The 20,018-nt window shown below is 43.7% G+C and overlaps 1 pseudogene; it reads right to left on the bottom strand.

Annotated features, from left to right (window-relative positions):
* LOC102862552 overlaps positions 1-20,018 on the bottom strand; it is a 42,676-nt pseudogene that overhangs the window by 20,478 nt on the left and 2,180 nt on the right.

Below are 20,018 nucleotides of genomic sequence, written 5' to 3'. Positions count from 1 at the left end.
GGTGCCTTTGAACTGGGTGCCTTTGGATTGGCAGTGCAACTCCTTACCACTAAGCCACTGGAGTTCCCTTGCCATGGATTAGGACTTTGGAATAAGTTCCAACTTTTCCCACTGACGATGTTTGTAGTTTTAAGTTTTACACCTACATCTCTGATGCCCTTGAGTTAGTTTTTATATAGCTTATATGCAAACAAGTGTCCAGTTTTACCAGCACCATTTGTTAAAGAGTCTATCTTTTCCCACTTAATATATTTTATCTCTTTGTAGAAGGTAAACTGTCCATAGGTGGATTGATGAATTTCTGGGTTCTCAATTCTATTTCACTAGTCTAGAATCTTGTTGAGTCTCTGAGGTTTTATAAAGATGTATAATAGAGCTTTATTTCGACCGTGCCAATTTGGATGACTTTAATTTCTTTTTCTTGTCTTATTGCTCTGGTTAGACCTTTCAGCACATTATTAAATATGTTGTTGTTGTTAGGTCCCATCAAGTATGACCCACAGAGACTCCATGAACCCTTAATCTGAACCCTGCCCTATCCTGTGCCATCCTCATCATCTCTGATATACTTGGGTCCACTGCTGCAATTGAGGAGACAGCATAAACCCCATTTTTTATAAACCCCCATTAATACCAGAAGCAGAAGCGGGCCATAAAAATTCTTAGCTTAAGGCAAACACAAATGCCCCGGGTAAAGTCTTATCTGTCCTTGCAAAGTAAAGAATTAACTAGAAAAGAGTAAAGGCAGGCAAAGTAGCCAGCCCATCAAAAGCCGACCCACATGACTGATCCCCCGACCCACCAACCACGATCTCCCTGCCCCGACAGTGGCACCTAGGAAACCCATAAAAGCAATTATAGGGGGGACTCGGGGCTTTCTCCCTCGCCACCTTCCTACGGAGGGAGAAAGTCTCCACATGTAGATCTCTGGAATAAAGAACTTATTTGTATTTACAAACATGTGGATTATTCTTTTGAGGGGCATTTCATGGGCAGAACACAATCACGTGTCAGTTCACCTTATTGAAGGTCTTCTCTTTTGTTGCAAACATTCTGGTTGCTTTTCTAGTGTTGATCCTTCCTTGGACGCCTGCTATGAATTCCACTTAATCATGATAAATATTTTTTTTTATGATTTTGGATCTGTTTGGATTTTGTTGACAATTTTTGCAAGTTAAATTTTTGCTGGAATCTTTCCAAGTGTGATGGATTTTCCCAAGGAATGGCCCTGCCTATCAACATACCCAAAGTATGTGAGACCAAGTTTCACCACCTTTGTTTCTATAGGAGTGATGGTGAAGGGCAACTTTGTCAGATTCCTAATAAAAAGGGAAAGCCTTCAATCTCTCTTTATTGAGAGTGATGTTGGTTGGTTGTATATAACTTTTAATTGTTGTTGTTATGTGTTGTAAAGGACAAGTTGCAACCAGCTCATAGCTGACCCTGCAGTGGGTACTCAGAGGCTGTGAATCACAAGGGGAAAATTGCCTATGATTCTTCAGAGCAGCTGGTGGATTTGAACCACGTGCCTTTGGGTGAACAGTGCAACTCCTTACTCACTATGCCCCAGAATTCCCTTATGTTTTAATTATATTGAGTAATTTCTCCTCTATTTCTATTTTGTTGTGTGGTTTTATGATCAGGAAAGGATGTTAAACTTTGTCAAATCAAATCTTTTTGAAGTGGAGGATTACACTGGTTGTTTTCTGATGTTGATCTTTCCTTACATGCCTGGTATGAATTCCACTTGATCATGATGAATAATTTTTTATATGAGTTTGGATCTGATTGGATTTTGTTGAAAATTTTTGCATCTATATTTATGAGGGGTATTGATCTATAATTTTTTCCCCTTTTTTTGAGCATTGTTTTTACCTGGCTGTGGTTTCAGGGTTATGTTTGCTTCATAGAATGAGTTTGGGAGTATCCCATGTTTTCCTACATTCTGAAATATTTTGAGTAGGATTGGTGTCAGCTCTTCTTCAGTGGTAACATTCATTGGTGAAGCTGTCTGAGCCAGGGCATTTTTTTGGCTGGGAGTGTTTTTATGACCTGCTCAATTTATTCTTTTATGATGAGTCTGTTCAACTATTGTACCTCTGTCCCTGTTAGTGTAGATAGGTGGTAAGTTTCTACAAATCTGTCTATTTTCCTCAAGGTTTTCAAATTTCTTGGAGTATTAATAGTATTTTGTTATGGTCCTTCTTATTTGAACTAGTTCTGTTGAAACATCACCCATTTCTTTCCTTATTTGTGTTATTTACACATTTCCTCCTTTTCTTTTAGGTTTTCCAAGGGCGTGTCAATTTTATCAATCAGTCTTCAAAACTCTGTGTCTTGTTAATTCTGTTGCTCTTCTATTTTGCTTTTATTTATCTCTGCTTTTATCTTTTTTCTTTCCTTTCTTATGGAGACTGTAGGTTTTCTTGCTGTTCTTTTTTTCTAGTTGTTGAAGATGTTGGGTTAAGATGCTGATATTGTTTCTTTCCTCTTTTTTGATGTGTGCATTTGTGGCTATAAATTGAGCCCTGAGTACAGATTTTGCTATGTCCCAAACATTTTAGTATGTTGTGTTTTCATTCTCATTTATTTCAGGAAGTTTACATTTTTTTTTAAAAAAAGAAATTTCTTCTATGACCCAATAGTGTTTAAGCAGGGGTTGTTTAGTTTCCTTGCACTTGATCCCCTTACCCCACTTGAGCTCCCTGTGTTTGATTTTTAGCTTTACGGCATTGTAATCTGAGCAGATGTTTCATACTGTTTTGATGGCTTTCTGATTTGCTGTGACTTGCTCTGTGACCTAACATATGGTTTATTATGGAGCATGTTCCACTTGTGCTGGAGAAGAAAAGAAACTCTGCTCTTGCTGGGTGGAATGTTCTAGAAATATCCATGAGATCCAGTTGGTTAATTGTATTGTTTATTTCTTATGTGTCTTTGTTGAGTTTCTTTCTAGTTGTTCTACCCTTCCATGAAAGTGATATTTTGGAGTCTCCTACTATTGTTGTGGAGTTGTCTATTTTTCTTTTAAAAATTTGTTAAGGTTTCATTTCTGTTATCTTGTGACTCTGTCCTTTGGTATACAGATACTAATTATAGTTATGTCTTCTGTTCACTTGACCCTTTGTTCATTTTAAAATGTCCTTCTATGTCTCTCATCCTGGCTTTTTTCTTGAAGTCTATTTTAATACAAATTAATATTGCCACTCCTGCTTTTTAAAAATTACCATTTGCTTGATAGATTTTTTTCACCCTTCGCTTCTTTCTTTGTCCTTGTGTCTAAGACGTGTCTCTTGTAGACAGCAGACTGATGGGTCATGTTTTCTTACCTTTTCTACTGCTCTTTGTCTCTTGGCTGGTGCATTTGCTCCAGTCACATCCAGTGTAATTATTGACAGGTGTGTTTTATTGCTGCCGTTTTCCCATCCTGTTTTTTTTTTGTGGCACTGCTGATTTCTTTGCTCCAGTTGCTTTTCTGTGCTGCATTTGTTTTGTTTATAATTTTTCTTACCTTTTCCTTCATTGGTGTTATTTGGGTGTCTGTCAAATCCTCATGGTTTTCTTATTTTTTTGGAAGTTACTATCTTATTCCCAAAAGTAAAAGAGTTCACTATCTTTTGAGATCTCTGGAACTCCCTATCCATTTAGAACTTCTGTAGCTAGCCTCCTGGGCCCTCTTTTTGCTTTGTGGCTGTCCTCACTGAGGCACTGAAAACTCTGGGTCCTTACTTTTAGTATGGTGTGTTTATTATTCTTAGTGTATTTCTGGGTCCAGGCCAATTTGTGCATGATGTCATGCTTGTTATTTTCTGATTGTCTTTGTTTCCAAAATGCTCTTACATTTACATTTAGCATGTTTATTGTTGTCTGGATACTGCTCTTGGAATGGATGACACTTCAAGGGCACATATGAGGTACTCAAAAAGTATTTTGCTGACTGTTAAATAATGACCAAAAGCATGAAAATAGTGAGATACAGACTCAGGGAAGACCTGAAAAAGACAAGGTAATGGTGCACATAGTCCAGTGGTGATTAATTTCATAAAATTAAGTTTATATGAGAATGTTTGTATGAAACACAATGTGAATGAAGAATAGTGTGAAACACAATGTGTACAAACTTTGTAAGCAAGCCAATAAAAAAAATGATAAAAACTGTCCCAACATAATGAATGGGAATAATTGTATGAAACACAATGTGAATGAAGAATAGTGTGGAAAACAATGTATATGAACTTTGTAAGCAAACTAATATAAAAGAAAAAAAAAGAGATACACATGTTCTGCATGCAGTAGGAGCTCAATTCCAGCTGTTGTGAGCATGAGAACCACAGCGACACAGTGTCTTGGTGCCTTTTCAAACGTGCTGGTGTCTCGGAGTTTTAAGGTAATCTCTACGCTTGCATTTGTTATGGGGATCACACGAAGCAAAAAACAAAATCACAAGCTCTGCATAGCACTAGAGACAGCGAATGAGAGTTATTCTTATTACCATTAGCCTTACTTTTAGAATGATTGATAACATTCTAATTTCAGAAAAATTTAAAAAGAAAGTTTCTAGCCAAGATGGAGAGCAGAATTTGCCTGTTTGGGGACACCATTCTGTGCTGGGCCTATTCTTTCCTGCTCTCAAGGTAACATGTGCAAACATACCCCTTCTACAGCAAAAGCTGAAACATAATATTATCACAGATAGCTTTATGTGGGGGAGAGTTGGGCTTGGCATTCCTGGGGCTTCCACTGAGGATCTGGCTTGATCTTTACACCTGGAAAGTAAGGAATCAGGGGAAGTGGCTGGTGGGAATCATGAAATGATTGTGAGAGTAATGGGCAGCCAGTGTTACACTACTTTTTAGTTTCCAGTATGGAGCTTGAAACATGGGTGGGTAGTTGGATGTATAGATGGGTAGATGGATGGATGGATGGATGGACAGATGGATGATGAGTTGATGGGTAAATAGAAGAACAGATAGATGATGGATGGATGGATGGATGATGAGTTGATGGGTGAATAGAAGAACAGATAGATGATGGATGGATGGATGATGAGTTGATGGGTGAATAGAAGAACAGATAGATGATGGATGGGTAGATGGATGGATGGATGGATGGATGGATGGACAGATGGATTATGAGTTGATGGGTGAATAGAAGAACAGATAGATGATGGATGGATGGATGGATGGATGATGAGTTGATGGGTGAATAGAAGAACAGATAGATGATGGATGGATGGATGGATGGATGGATGGATAAATGATGATTGGATGGAAGGATGGTTGATGGGTAGATGAATGATTAGATAGATAGATAATGAATATACCGGTTGTGGATGCGAAATGAATGAGTGAATGGATAGGAGACTGGATAATGAGTAGAGGGTGGATGGGGAACGAATGGACACATGGACATAGAGTGGACAGCTAGCTAGAGCATTAGTGTTCGGTGCCACTGAGTGGATCATGATCCATAGCACCCCTGTGAACAATAGCCCGGGAACCTGTCCTATCCTGTGCCGTCCACACATTTCCTGAAACACTGGACCCGTTGCGGCAGTCCCCGCGGCAGTCTACCTGGCTGAGGGTCTTTCTCTCCTTCGCTATCCCTTCACCTTTCCAAGCATGATGTCCGTCTCCAAGAAGTAGTCTCTCCCAGCAACATGCCCAAAGTATGTGAGATGAAGCTTTATCATCCTTGCCTCCAAGGAGCACTCTGGCTGCACCCTCTCTAAGACATATTTGTTTATTCTTTTGACCATCCATGGGGTGCTCAGCGCTCTTCTCCAACACCACAGCTCAAAGGTATTGATTCTTCTGTCATCCTTGTTCACTGTCCAGCTCTCACATGCATAGCAAGTGATCAGAAAGCCCATGCCCTGAATCAGACACTCCTTACTTCTCAAACTGAAATCATAACTCCTCAATAATTTGGGGAGGTCCCTGACTGCAGGCTTGCCTAATGCAATATGTCTCTTTGTTTTTTTGACTGCTGGTACCAAGGGTGTTGATTGTTGATCCAAGAAAGCTGACATCGACAGTTCCCATCTTATCTCCATCTATGTTGTCAATTGGCCCAGTGGTAAGAATTTTTGTTTTCTTGACATTGAGTGTCAAACAATTTTGAAGGCTGCAGTGTTTCATCTTCTGCAGCAAATGTTTCAAGTCCTCCTCACTTTCAGCAAGCGTGATTGTGCTATCTACATAATGCAGGTCATTGATGAGTCTACCTCTAATCTTGATGCAACACTCTTCTTCATAGATTCCAGCTTTTCAAATAATTTGCTCAACGTGGAGCTTGAATAGATATGAATAGATACTGGTGTCCATACAATCTAGAGTTAATAAAGACACATGAGGACAACACTGACTTTTTCTCTAAAGCCCTTGAGGGCCAGTAGTTGAGTGTTTACACTCTGCCTGTGACCAGCTGTATAACAATTGACATGCTAGTTTCCCTGTTTAGGCCTCAACTGCTCAGCTGCTAAAATAAGATGTTTGGACTAGAAATTCATTAATATCCCTTCCTCAGCCAACCGTCAATGAACTTGTGCTCTTAGACTTCTGGGGTCTCTTGTATTCCCTAAGACGGGCACAGCACCATTTCCACCCTACACACTCGGTTGCAATGTGCCTTTGGCACTTCTCTGTCAAAACATGAATTCTATTTTCTTTCCCCTTTGAAGGTAGGGTGACCGGTGACCAGTTTTAACCAATAAAATGTGACAGAATGAAGCAGGTCTAGTCTCTGTCTTCCTCTTTGAATCCAGTGTCCATGCTGTGAGGAAGCTCATGCAGCCATGTGGAGAGACTCGTAGGGAGAACTGCTGTCCCAGCCTGATGATGGCAGGTGATTTTTTTGGCTTATAGCCAATGTCCACTGGCAACCGAAAGGCAAGTGGATCAAATGCACCAGGTGCTCCATGGGAGAAAGATGGGCAGTCTTCTCCCATGAGATTTAGTGCCTCTGAAAATGCATGAGAGGGTCAGCTGTGGGTCAATTCTCACTAGGTGGCACATAACAACAACAACACTAAAATACTATGTGTGCTTCTGTATGTCTCTTTTCACCTCTGTATTAAAGTACATTATATTAGTAGTTGAAAATGAGCTTTGTTGGAAACATTTATACCATAGAAACAGTTATACCATAGAAATCGGACAAGCAGTATAAACATCAGGGCTTGGTGTCTTGTCTTACTCATTGTCTAGATTTAGGAAAGGGATGGATAAAACACTAATAATGTCAAATTCCATGAAAGATAGCTGTTTTATGGCAGGCTAAGGGAATTCTTATTGTATATTCAGCAGGAACGTGTGCTGCTGATCTCAAGACCACATCTCTCTGGTGGTTCAAATCTACCAGTGGCTTTGAGGGAGAAAGACGGACGATCTCCTTCTATGCAATTTACAGTCTTGAAAGATCAATGGAGGTCAGCTATGATTCAGTTCTAATTGGATAGCAATGTGTTTTTATTGTATTGCAAATAACTCTTGGAAATAAATTTAAAAAAATAAATCTATCTCTAGATAGATTTCTATCTCTATATCATCTATATCTATCTCTCTATATATCATCTGTCTCTATTTCTATCTATCTCTATCATCTATACCTATATCATCTATCTCTGTCTATATTTACAGCATTTGAAAACTATCATCCAGTTCAATAATCACTCATGCCATTGATAAATAAGGGAAGTTCTGTCACACGTCTTCCTTGTCTCGCCTCCCTCTTCCACTTGCACAAAGCTGAAAGGATCAGTGAGCACACCAGTGTTTGGGACGGCTTCTGTGCATTGACCGTGACTATAGGTTGTCACAGACACAAGAATTTGGCAAAATGTAACAAAGCGCACTGCAAGCATCAGTGGACCAAACAAAATGTGATACAGAGCATAGAATGTTTTATTATTGTTTGTAAACTTGGTGTCACATTTCTGTTATAGTCACAGACTTGACAATTGTTGTAATTGGGGAAAAAAAAATTACAGCAAAAGATTTCCACTGAGTTGATGCCAATGCAAGCGCCCCCCCTGTTTTCAGAGTAAAACTGTTCTCCGAGGCCTTTTCAATGGATGCAGATTGCCAGGGCTTTGGCTCAGGGCTCCACCGGGTGGATTTGAACTGACAAACCTTTACTTAGTAGCCCAGTACTTAACTGTTTGTACTACCCAAGGACTCCAATTAGGTTGAGTCTCACTCAAACAACCCTCTTCCACCACACTTCTGGGCTGTCAATACGTAAAGACAGAGAATGTGAATCTTTCTCTCCCGACAGATTATTACTGTGCCACCAGAGCTCCTTTTCATATTTTCTGGCATCCTGGGTATTTATCATTCATCAGCACTGTTTATCTCCTGATGATCAGCACCGCCTTGTCCCCGTCTCAACATCCCTGTGCATTTATCCGCACATCCTGGTGTTTTGAATTTCTATAATAGGCAATCAGGAGCAGATTGTGTGGTCAAAAGCTAATTTAGTAGATAGTTTCGTATTGCTTTCAAGAAATAATAATTTTAATTTCTAATAGCAATGCCTTAGGTACTCATCTTCACAATGGATTTGTAGATTGTGTCTCTGATAAGCATCAAGTGGTGACCTGTTATTTTAACTTGATTTCCCCCTCAAACCAGCGAATTTTAAGACCTTTCCAGATGTGTCGACTTGGTGGCTTATTCCCTTCTTGTCTATTTGTGTGTGTTCTCTGCACACTAGAGTTTCAAGTGGTGTAAAATGCAGCCCCAGTGGTGCAATGTGTTACGTGCTGGGCTGCAAACAAAAAAAAAGTCAGCAGTCAGTACATATCTACCAGCTGCTCTATTCGGGGGGGAGGTCTATGGAGTTGCTGTTATGTGCTGTAGAGTTGACTAAGACTCATCGTGAACCCATGAACAATGGCTCTGACCCCTGCCCTGTCCTGAGCCCCCCTTACTGCCTCCGACACACCTGACCCCATTGCCACAATCACCGTGTCAATCCATCTCATCCAGAATCTTCCTCTCCTGCACTGACCCTTTTACCCTTCCAAGCATGATGTCTTTCTCTAAGGACTAGTCTCTCCTGAAAACATTCCCAATGTATATAAGATGGAGCTTCAAAATCCTTGGTGGCAAGAAGTCTGTTTCACGCTCTCCAGGACAGAAGAAGTCTGTTTCACGCTCTCCAGGACAGAACTATTTGTTCTCTTGGGCAGTCCATGGTATGTTCATTACTCTTCTTCAGCACCACAGGAGCATCAATTATTCTTCTGTCCTCTTTATTCACTGTCCAGCTCTCAGCTGCATAGCAAGCTATTGAGAAGACCCTAGCTTGGATCGGGCACACATTAATCTTTAGACTGACATTGTTACTTTTTAACACTCTATGAAAACCCTAGAATAATCTGCTTTTAAAAATTTATTTGTACAATGCTTGTCTGTCGGATGCTGTAGTAAAGCAGAGCTCCCGACTTAAGACAGACTAGGAAGAAGAATTGGCCATCCAATTCTGAAATAATAGGTCTAAGAAAAACATTACACAACATGGGTGACCCTGAAGGATGTTATGCTGAGTGAAAAAGCTCAGGCACTGAAGGACAAATACTGCATAACACCACTGTTATGAAACATGACTGACATGGGAGGTTAGGAGGAAACTAAGAAAAGAGAGAGGTTAGATAATAAATGCTGCATTGGAACAGATGAAGGAAAGAACTATTTAAAAGGGACATGTGTTTAGGCATTATTTGTATGACAACAGTCCACAATAAGAGGTGCATAGCAAAGTGGACTGGGGGAGCGGGAAAGGGAAGGGAGGGAGGAAATTGTGCAACAGTGAATGAATGGAAATCAGGCTTTTCTGTAAGCTTTCATTATAATAAAAATGAAAAACAAAGAAGAGAAAAAAGTCCTATGCTCTATAAGGTATTGTCTTTCCGATGGAGGGTCCAGAATTGACTGTGCAGCAGTGGTCGTGTGGATGCTGCACATGTTGAGCCCTTGACTTTTAACTGCAAGGTTGGCAGTACAAATCCACCCAGAAGCAGCTTGGAAGAAAGGCTGGAAGCCTGCTTCTGCGGAGGGACAGGCTCAGAAACCCTGTGGCCACAAGGAATGACCTAATAACAATGTAGCACAAAATCCACTCTTTGCAAATTGACTTTGTCTTCTCTCCTGTTACAGAAAATAATTTATGTATTATAAAATGGCTACTATTTCTTACATGTTTTCCAGATGTTTGGTCTCAGATAGCAAATCAGTTTAGCTACTTTCTCAACTTCCCACACATCGTGTCCTATCTCCCCACCTCACGGGCTCCTCTGAATTATCCTGCTATCACTTACGAATACATCCAGATACCTGCCTAAAACTGGGGAGGAGGGGCTGCCCACCATGTATTACGAAATGTAAGAGATACTGTACTTCCTTGTATATACTTTGATATTTTTGTTTAATAATTCTTGGTGAAAATCCCTCCTAATCACCCCTCTCCTACGCAGCAAGCGTCTATATAGCCCCTGAGCACTTCTTGTTGACCTCTTGTTATTTTTTTAGGACGTTTATATGAATTGAGGCTGGCTTTAGTTTTGCTTTTACTTACATATCCAATAGAAGTCCAGTGTTAGTTTCTTCTGGATGGGTCATGCCAGTATAATTTGTTAAATAATTGTGGTTTGATTAAGAAATTATCATACTTGTTGTCATTAAGTCATGTCTCTCCTGATTACAGCACATACAAAGCACTGTGTCATTCACACCATCATTGATGTACTCCATGCCTTCGTTGCAGCCACTGTACCAATCCATTTAAAGGATTAAAGTCTTCCTCATTTTTGCTGATTATGCATTAAAGAGCTGGTCAATGACTAGGGAGGATAGAAGGAGTATTCATGCCTTTGAGCTGTGGTGCTGGAGAAGAGTATTGCATATACCACGAATTTCTAAAAGAACAAACAGGTTTGTCCTGGAGAGGGTTAAACCAGGTTGCTCCTCGGAGGCAAGGATTCTGAAGCTTTGTCTGACATACTTTGGACATGTTGCAAGGAGGGACCAGTCCTTGGAGAGGGACATCATGCTTGGGAGGGTGGAGGGACAGCGCAGGAGTGGAAGACCCTTGATGAGATGGATTGATTCAGTGATTGGAGTAATCTGGGTGGTGGTGGTGGAGACAGTGAGATTGGCACAGGATAGGGCAGTGTTTAGGTCTGTTATAAATAGGGTTGCTATGAGTTGCAGGTGACTCGACGGCACATAACAACAAACAACTCTACTTTTCCAAGCATGATGTCTGTGCCAGGGTTTAGACTCACCTGGCAACATGCATGAAGTATGTAGGATCAAGTTTTACCGTCCTTGCCTCTAAGGAGTGCCTGGGCTACACTTCTTCCCAGATACTTGATCTTTTGGCATTTCACGATACACATTCACCATCCTTCATCAACACCACAACCAAAGGCGTCAGTTCTTCGGTCTTCCTTATTCGCTGTCCAGCTTCTACCTGTGTGTGAGGTGACTGAAAACACACCTGAGGTGAGGAACACTATCGTCCTCAAAGTGACATGCTTGCTTTGAAATTCTTTAAGCAGGTACTTTGTGGAAGATTAGCTCAATGACATTTCAAATTTTGACCACTGAGCATTGACCATGAATCAAAGAAAAAGGAAATCACTGACAACACCACTCTGTTCTCTTCATCCTGATGTACTGAGTGGTCTAGCTGTGAAATGAAATTTTCATTTCTCCACGGTGAGATCAAATCCATACAGAAGGCTTTAATCTTTGTTCTTCATCGGGGAATTCATCCAGTCCTTTTCCACCTCACCAGGTCTGTGGCACCTGCACGCTGCGGATTATTCCTCTTCCTCCAGCCTGAAGTGGCATCCTGCTGCATGGAGCATAGCTTTGGTGATAATATTATGGACTAGTTAGTGATTTCCCCACTGTTGTGAAATGTTGCTGTCATTGTTATATATTGTTGAGTTGGAACCAACTCATAGCTGACCCTCCATCAGGCTTTCAGAGGCAGTAAATTGCATGGAAAGAGATTGCCCGTTTGTCCTGTGCAGCAGCTGGTGGATTTGAACTGCATTCTTTTGAGTTGAAAGTGCAGCTTCTTACCACTAAGCCACTAGGCCTCCCTCCTGTATCAAAATACTCCCTTTTATATTGAATTATCATAGATACTGACGTATCCTGACCTGCTGGTTTATTCCGATGCCAGCAGCATGCGGACTTGATTAGAGCGTCTCTGTGGTGTGTTTTTATTGCTCGTGGTAGCTGTTGAGTCAGCTGTGAGTCATGGTGACCTTATGTATAACGGAACGAACTTGGCCCGCTCTGCTCCAGGTCCATGATGATTAGTGTGTTTGAATGCATTGTTGTGGCTGGTGTGTCAACCCAACTCACTGAGGGCTTCCCAAACATGATGTCCTTTTCTGGAAATTAGCTGTTCCCAATGACGTGTCCTAAGTGACGGAGCTAAAGTCTCACCCTCCTTGCTGCTACTTCTTCTTCTTCTTTTAAAAATTATCGTTTATTTTCTCTATACATTTGTGAAATGCCTGGGACCAACCTAGGAAGAAGAAATAAACTTCCTGGGAGGGAACAATAATTATTTTTTTAAGACCTAAGAGGAATTACTGCCTTAATCCCAGGGAGCTATGCAACGCTGATTGGTCCAAAGAGTTGAAAAGATGTTGGGAAGATACAACAGGAGGAAAGAGAATGACAATGTACTGAGAGAGAGGGCCCAGAGTGGGCCACGAGGGGGAACTGGAGGCTGGGGAGTGGGTCTGGGTGGAGGAAGGGGCTCCCTCTGGTAGCCCTAGGGTGGGGGTCATGGGGGGGCAGTGTATACATGTGGTGGCATCAGCGGAGGATGTTCATGCATGCCATGTGGGGGCATTGGACCTGGGTGACCCATTGGCTCTCCAAAAGGAGGCCCTCGGAGGGGCATGCCCATTGGAGGGGGTCCAGGATGAGGCATTTCAAGGAAGGGGTGGTGACTGTCCCCCAGAACCTGGGGGCCCATCATGGGGGTGTCTTAAGCCATGAGGGCCATGGTGGGCTAGCTACATCAGAGACATCCCTAGATGAGGCATCCCACCTGGTGGGAATGGGTAGGGATGTGAGTGTCCACGTCCAGGATACCCAGACCCTGAGGTTCCTGGCGAAGGGAGATCGTGTTCTCCAGCCCTGGAAGTCATGGGTGGTGGGGGCATGGCTAGAGGTGTGCCAGGTGCGAGTGCTCCAGGAGGTGGCGCTGGAGGTGGGAAGGAGCCAGGAGGAGGCAAACCTGGTGGAGGAAGTCCAGAGCCCAGTGACGATACAATGGGATTGGGGGCAGAAGGTGGAGGGGTGCATCTGCAGATGGCTGGTGGGGGCGGTCAGCCTGGGAGGTTAAGAAGTCTTCTTAAAGGCCTAGGAGACTGTGCTAGGGCGGTTAAAGAGGTAGTGCCCATTCATGTGTTGGGCGGTTACTGAGGTAGTGCCCATTCATGGCCACAGTGGCTGCATCAGAAGCATCAAACAAAGCAAAATTAATAAAGGCATAATCCTTGGAACTGCCTGTGTCAGGGTCCCGCATAATTTTAGGGGTTTGTACTTCAATATGGATTGAAGCTCAACGTCAAGAAAACAAAGATTCTCACCACTGGGCCGATTGGCAGCATCATGATAGATGGTGAAGAGGTTGAGATTGTTGACAGCTTCAATTTGCTTGGCTCTACGATCAACACTCTTGGTACCAGCAGCCAGGAAATTAAAAGATGAATTGCATTGGGAAAGTCTGCTGTCAGAGACCTCTCCAGAGTACTGAAGAGCAACAATGTCAGTCTGGAGACTAAGGTGGCCTGATACAAGCCATGGTCTTTGCAATCACCTGCTATGAATCAGAGGGCTGGACAATGACTGGGGAGGATAGAAGGAGAATTGATACCTTTGATCTGTGGTGCCAGAGAGAAGAGTGTTGAATACACCATGGGCTGTGAGGAGAACAAACAGGTTTGTCCTAGAGAGGATGGAGCCAGGCTGGTCCTTGGAGGCAAGGATTCTGAAGCTTCGTCTGACATACTTTGGACATGTTACTCGGAGGAACCAGTCCTTGGAGAGGGATGTCATGTTTGGGAGGGTGGAGGGACTGCGCAGGAGAGGAAGACCCTTGATGAGATGGATCGATTCTGTGATTAGGGTAGTGGGAGTATGTGTGTTGGAGACAGTGAGGTTGGCACAGGATAGAACAGGGTTTAGGACTCTTGTACATAGGGTCGCTATGAGTTGCAAGTGACTCGATGGCACATAACAACAACAACATACTACTACTACTACTACTACTACTACTACTACTACTACTACTACTACTTAACCCCAGGAAAGGTGCCAAGTTGAAGTTGTGACAGAAGATGAAAGCAGTCCGGTTCTCGAGTCACGTGACAGAGGAGAGCTTGCCGGGAGCTGTGCCTGAGCGCCAGGCCGTGCTTGAGCAGCAGGCAACCGCGCGTTGTTACTGCAGTGTAGCCTTTCATGCCCTGGCTAACAGTTGGTGCTGCTTTGTGGTAGAGCTAAATCAGGTGGCAATAGCTAAGTGACAGACGGTGAGGATCCAGGGAAACGATCCTGGAGGCTGGAGCGTGTCAGTCCATGCTAGGAAACAATAACAGGCTTAGTGAAATGTGGTGGTGGTGGTGTTGACCGTTGAGTGGGAACCAACTCACAGCTGACTCTCCGGTGGGTTTTCAGAGGCAGTTAATTGCATCAGTGTTTGCCTATCCTTGTCCCGAGGAGCAGCTGGTAGATTTGAACCGCATACCTTCAGGTGGCCAACACAACTCCTTACCACAAAGCTGCCAGAGCTCTTTCAGTGAAATAAGCCTCTGAGTGAACTCTCAGCCTACTGAACTTGCAGCATGAGGACATGAGAGGGGAAGGCAGATCGTTATAAATGTGCTTTGGCTCCCGTGGACCCATTCAGTGAGGCTCTGGAAGAAAGTCATGGACTCAGATGAAGGCAACAGGGAAATTCCAGAAATCTGGGGTTTAGCAATGTTGGAAAAGCCACTCGCTTCAGGTTGCCAGATAACTCGATGGGAGATGGAGAGGAGTCTTGAACATCAAAGGCATAAACCGCTCCAGGTGGGAAAGGCCCAAGAGACTGCGGGCTGCGCCCTTCCCTTCAGCCGGTGGGAGCCTGTGGACGAGCCTTGGAGGCCAGAAGGTAAATGAAGAACAGTGTGATCTGGATCCGAGAAAGAACTCGGGTGGGGTTCTTCTGGTGCTTGGAGCTGTCTGGAAACAAATAAATCAGATGTTTATTGAGTATTGAAGGGACTTGTCCTGCCAAGGAAACCCAAAGCTTGGACTGAAACGAGTCTTAGCGGTTCCTGACTTAAAACAATACTTGGCTTTTGATCTCCATGACCCACGGCTGCAGAGAACCTCACGATCCCCAGCCCAGAAAATCAGTGCCATCGAGTCAGTTCCGACTCTGAGATGATGTTGTTGTTGTTAAGTGCTGTCAAATCGTAGGTGACTCATAGTGACCCTATGAACAAAAGTCCTTGACACTTGCGTGGTTTTCATCCTTTCTCTAGGTTCATAGGGTTTCCAGAGGCAAGCTATTTCCAACGCAGATGCCACTCCTGCTTCCAAGCTTGTATTAATTGGGAAGCTCCACCAAACACTGTCCACCATGGGTAACCATTCTCGCATTGGACACTTCAGTGTCACAGTGTTCAGCTTCACAGCAACCACGAGTTACCGTTGTATGGTAAGTGGACACACCAGGGCTCTTATTTTGATTTGGATGGTTGTTTACTGAGCAGCTTGGTTTTCTGTCCAACCATCCTTGGATGTGTTGTTGTGTAACATTGACTGCGCTCTTCACAATGGGGCAGCGTCCTTCCCACTTCCTTCCTATGATTCCTGTTTCCAGCCATCCTTCTTTTATCTCCCTTTCTGCTATTTCTGTGGGAAACAGCTGCCCTTTTGATCATGTACAGTTGATTATGCTAAGGAGTGTGCATCTCCCTCCCCGGTGCCATGGTTCCTTCCGGAAGATTGTTTATGGTTTGAAGTAAAAGTTGAGACTGGGGAATTAGTTCTTTTCCAGGCAAGAAGAGTATTAGTCTCAGGGGATGCATCAGTCTCTAGCAGACCAGTGACATTGGTCTTTCTTAAGATTGTGAGATTTGCTTTGGGCTTTCTCCTCTCTGTCCAAGACCTTCCATTGTGATCCATTCAGAGGGGTCGGTCAGTGGGAGGCAGGGTTGTAAATCTTCATGGGAAGCAACTGTCTCACTTTTCTCTGGCAGAATCACTCACGGATTTGAACTTCCAGCCTTTGGATGAGTAGCCCAACACTCAACCTACTACGCCACAATGAACAGGGAGTTCCTCCTCAGGGAAGCTGGTGCAGATGCCTTCTGCACCCCCTGGGCAGGGTGTCTGCCGTGTCTGCCCAGTGGTACTTCAGAATTGCTACAGGCAGGCGGCCACTGTCTTCGTTTTTCTCTTTTCCACATGGAGTAGCTGATTGCAGCCATGCTGGCCCTACTCCACCGCTGACCAGTTGCTGTTGAGTCCATTCCCCCCCCCACCCCCGGCGACCTTCTGGTGTCACTGCAGAACGTACCCTATGGGGGATTCATGACTGCGACCTTTGGGAGGCAAGTCACCAGGTGCTTTTTCCTGAGATGCCTGGGGGTGACTGAGTTACTCACTTATCAGTAGTTGCTTAGCTGTCTGCACCACTTAGAGTGGCAATGACTGGAACTGTGTCCTTCCAAAACACGTGTGTGGAAGGCAGGGTGAAGCTTCGTCTCACATACTTTGGACGTGCTGCTAGCAGACGTTATTCCTCAGAGAGGGGCATCGTGCTTGGGAAGGTGGTGGGTGGTGAAGGAGAGGAAGACCCTCAACCAGGTGGCCTGACACAGTGACTGCAGCAATGGGCTCTTGTGTGTCAGAGAAGATGAGGATGGCGCAGGACAGGACAGGGTTCAGATCTCTTGTTCATAGGATTGCTAGAAGTCATGCTCAACTCGGTGGCACCTAACAACAACAACAACAATGGTGCAACACAGAAGCTCTGTCTTGATAAACCAAATCCTTGTAAAAGGGTGAAGGGTAGAATGCAGCACCCCTTAATCCCATGTCAACCCTAATCAGAGGAGTTTCCCTGGGGTGTGACTGTTATCCCCTTTATTTCACCAAAGAAGAGGAAGAAATTAAGCTGGGGGCGGGGGAATGCCATTATCACAAGAATGTCCTGGAGTGGAGCGTGCTTCTTTGGACCCGGATCCCTGCACTAGCAAGCTCCTTGGCAGCAGGGAAGGCCAAGACACATGGAGATTTCTGGGGATGTAAGTCTGCCTACAGATGCTGAAGGAAGCGGAAACTCTCCTCCACAATCAAGATACAGAGAGAACTGGCGTCTCTAATGTGGACTTAAAGCCTCCTAATGGACCGCCAAGAAAACAAACAGGTCTGTCTTGGAGAGGGTGAAATCAAGTCTCTTCTTGGAGGCTAGGATTTTGAAACTCCGCCTCACTTACTTTGGGCATGAGGCCAGGAGAGATCCGGCCTTGGAGAAGGACATCATTCTCTGAAGAGTGAACGGACAGCGCAGGAGAGGAAGTCCCTGGATTAGACAGATTGGTACAGTAACAGGGGCGGTGGGGGTTGGTGTGTCGGAGTTAGTGAGACTGGCTCAGGACAGGGAAGGGTTCAGAGCTGCTGGACATAGGGTCGTTATGTATCACAGGTGACTCAATGGCACATAACAATGTTAACATACTATGACAGGTTTGGAAGTAGAAGTGGCATCCACTTCCTAAACACTTGATGTTGTTTGTTGTTGTTTGATGCTGTCGAGTCGTAGACTCATAGCGACTCTATGAACGAACGGCCTGAGCACTGTTCGTACATAGAGTTTCCGGAGGCAAGCCATTTCAGAACCGGATGCCGCTCCTGCTTCCAGGCTTGATTTAGTCGGGAAGCTCCAGCCAACACTGACCACCATGGGTACCTGTTACCACGATTGGCACATCACTGTCACAGGCTTCAGCATCACAGCAACCACGAGTTACCTCTGTACAGCAACGCACAGACCAGTGCTATACCACCTAGAAGAATGTTTGACAGGAAGACAATCTGAACCTGGCCGAGGGCCAAAGAGGAAAATCACCCACCTTCGGCTTGGTAGCACAGCTTCCTTCCACTAGGCCAACATAGCTCTCTCTTGGTCGTTGTTGTTGTTATTGTTGTATGATGCCGTTGAGTCGTAGACGACTCATAGCGACCCTATGAACGAAGACCTGAGCACTGTTCGTACATAGAGTTTCCAGAGGCAAGCCATTTCAGAACCGGATGCCGCTCCTGCTTCCAGGCTTGATTTAGTCGGGAAGCTCCAGCCAACACAGTCCACCAATGGTACCTGTTACCACGATTGGCACATCACTGTCACAGTCTTTAGCATCACAGCAACCACGAGTTACCTCTGTACAGCAACGCACAGACCACTTGATAGCCTCCGGAAACTCTATGAACTTTGATAAACATCGATAGTTGTAGAAGGGCTTCAGTTCATGGGGTGGCTATGAGTCGTGCTCGACTCAAAGGCAATCAACAACAACAACAACAAACAGAGAGAAGGATATCGTTGCTGATATCAGATGAATCATGGCTCGAAGTAGCGTACCAGAAAGATGTCTACTTGCCTATTGTTATTATCAACTATGCAGAGGTGTTTGTTTGACTGTGTGGATCGCAGTCCTTGGAGAGCACCTGATGGGAGTCAAGTGAAACCTACACCTAAATCAGGAAGCTGGTGTCTAAACACAGCAAGACAACAGTGCAAGATCCAAATCTAGAAGGAAGTGTGTCAGGGATGTATCAATTCTCTGTATCTTTTCAATCTGTATGTGGAACAGATCATTCAGGAGGCTGGACTATATGAAGAAAAATGTAGCATCAGGATTGGAGAAAGGCTCATCAACAATCTGCATTATGCAGATGACACAACTTTGCTGAAACTGAGGAAGACTTGAAGCACTTGCTGCAGAAGATCAAAGACTGTAGCCTTCAATAGGCATTGAAGCTAAAAATCAAGAAAACACAGATTCTCATTACCAGATCCATTAACAGTATCATAATACAGGCAGAAAGGATTGAGGCTGTTAATGATTTCAGCTTGCTCGGTTCCACAATCAACACCCTTAGCACCAACAGTCAGGAAATCAAAAGATGAGTTGTAGTGGGGAAATCAACTGTTAAGGATCTTGACAGAGTGCTAACGAGCAATGATGCCACTTTATAGACTAAGGTGTACCTGTCCTGGATTATGATCTTCTCAATTGCTTGCTATGCATTTGAGAGCTGTCCAATGAGTAAGAATGACAAAAGAATAATCAATGCCTTTGAGCTGTGGTGTTGGAGAAGAGTGTTGAATATAGTATGGACTGCCAAGAGAACCGATCTGTCCTGGAGAGGATGAAACCAAGATGCTTCTTGAAGGCAAGGATTTTGAAGCTCTGTCTGACATACTTTACCAGTCCTTGGAGAGGGACATCATGCTTGGAAGGGTGGAGGGTCAGTGCAGAAGGGGAAGACCCTGGATGAGATGGAGTGACACAGTGACTGTGGCAATGGGAGTGGGTGTGTCAGAGACGTGAGGCTGGCTCAGGATGGGGCAAAGTCCACAGCTGTTGTTCAGAGGGTCGCTGTGAGTTATCTTTACAGCATGTAACCACAAACTGGAAGAGAACTATTTTCTTAAAAGAAGACTTTATTAGTTTTTGTAATCAAACCCATGTAGATAAAGCCTCACCTATTTAATACAGTTCATTACCCCTATACAAATGGGAGAGAAAAAAAAAATTAAGCTCAACATTGCTAGATCATTATGGCTATCAATTTCTGTGTGATACCAACTCAACATGGTACAACTGGGATACTTTTTCTAAATTTGACAGGACAGCCAGTTTCCAAAACCTCAAATTATCTATCTATCTATCTATCCACACATATATACATATATAATATCTA

This window comes from Elephantulus edwardii, unplaced genomic scaffold (assembly GCF_000299155.1).
Source record: "Elephantulus edwardii isolate Elephantulus edwardi_28Jun2011 unplaced genomic scaffold, EleEdw1.0 scaffold00064, whole genome shotgun sequence".
In the NCBI taxonomy this organism is placed as follows: domain Eukaryota; kingdom Metazoa; phylum Chordata; class Mammalia; order Macroscelidea; family Macroscelididae; genus Elephantulus; species Elephantulus edwardii.
This window is presented reverse-complemented; position numbering and strand designations above follow the sequence as displayed.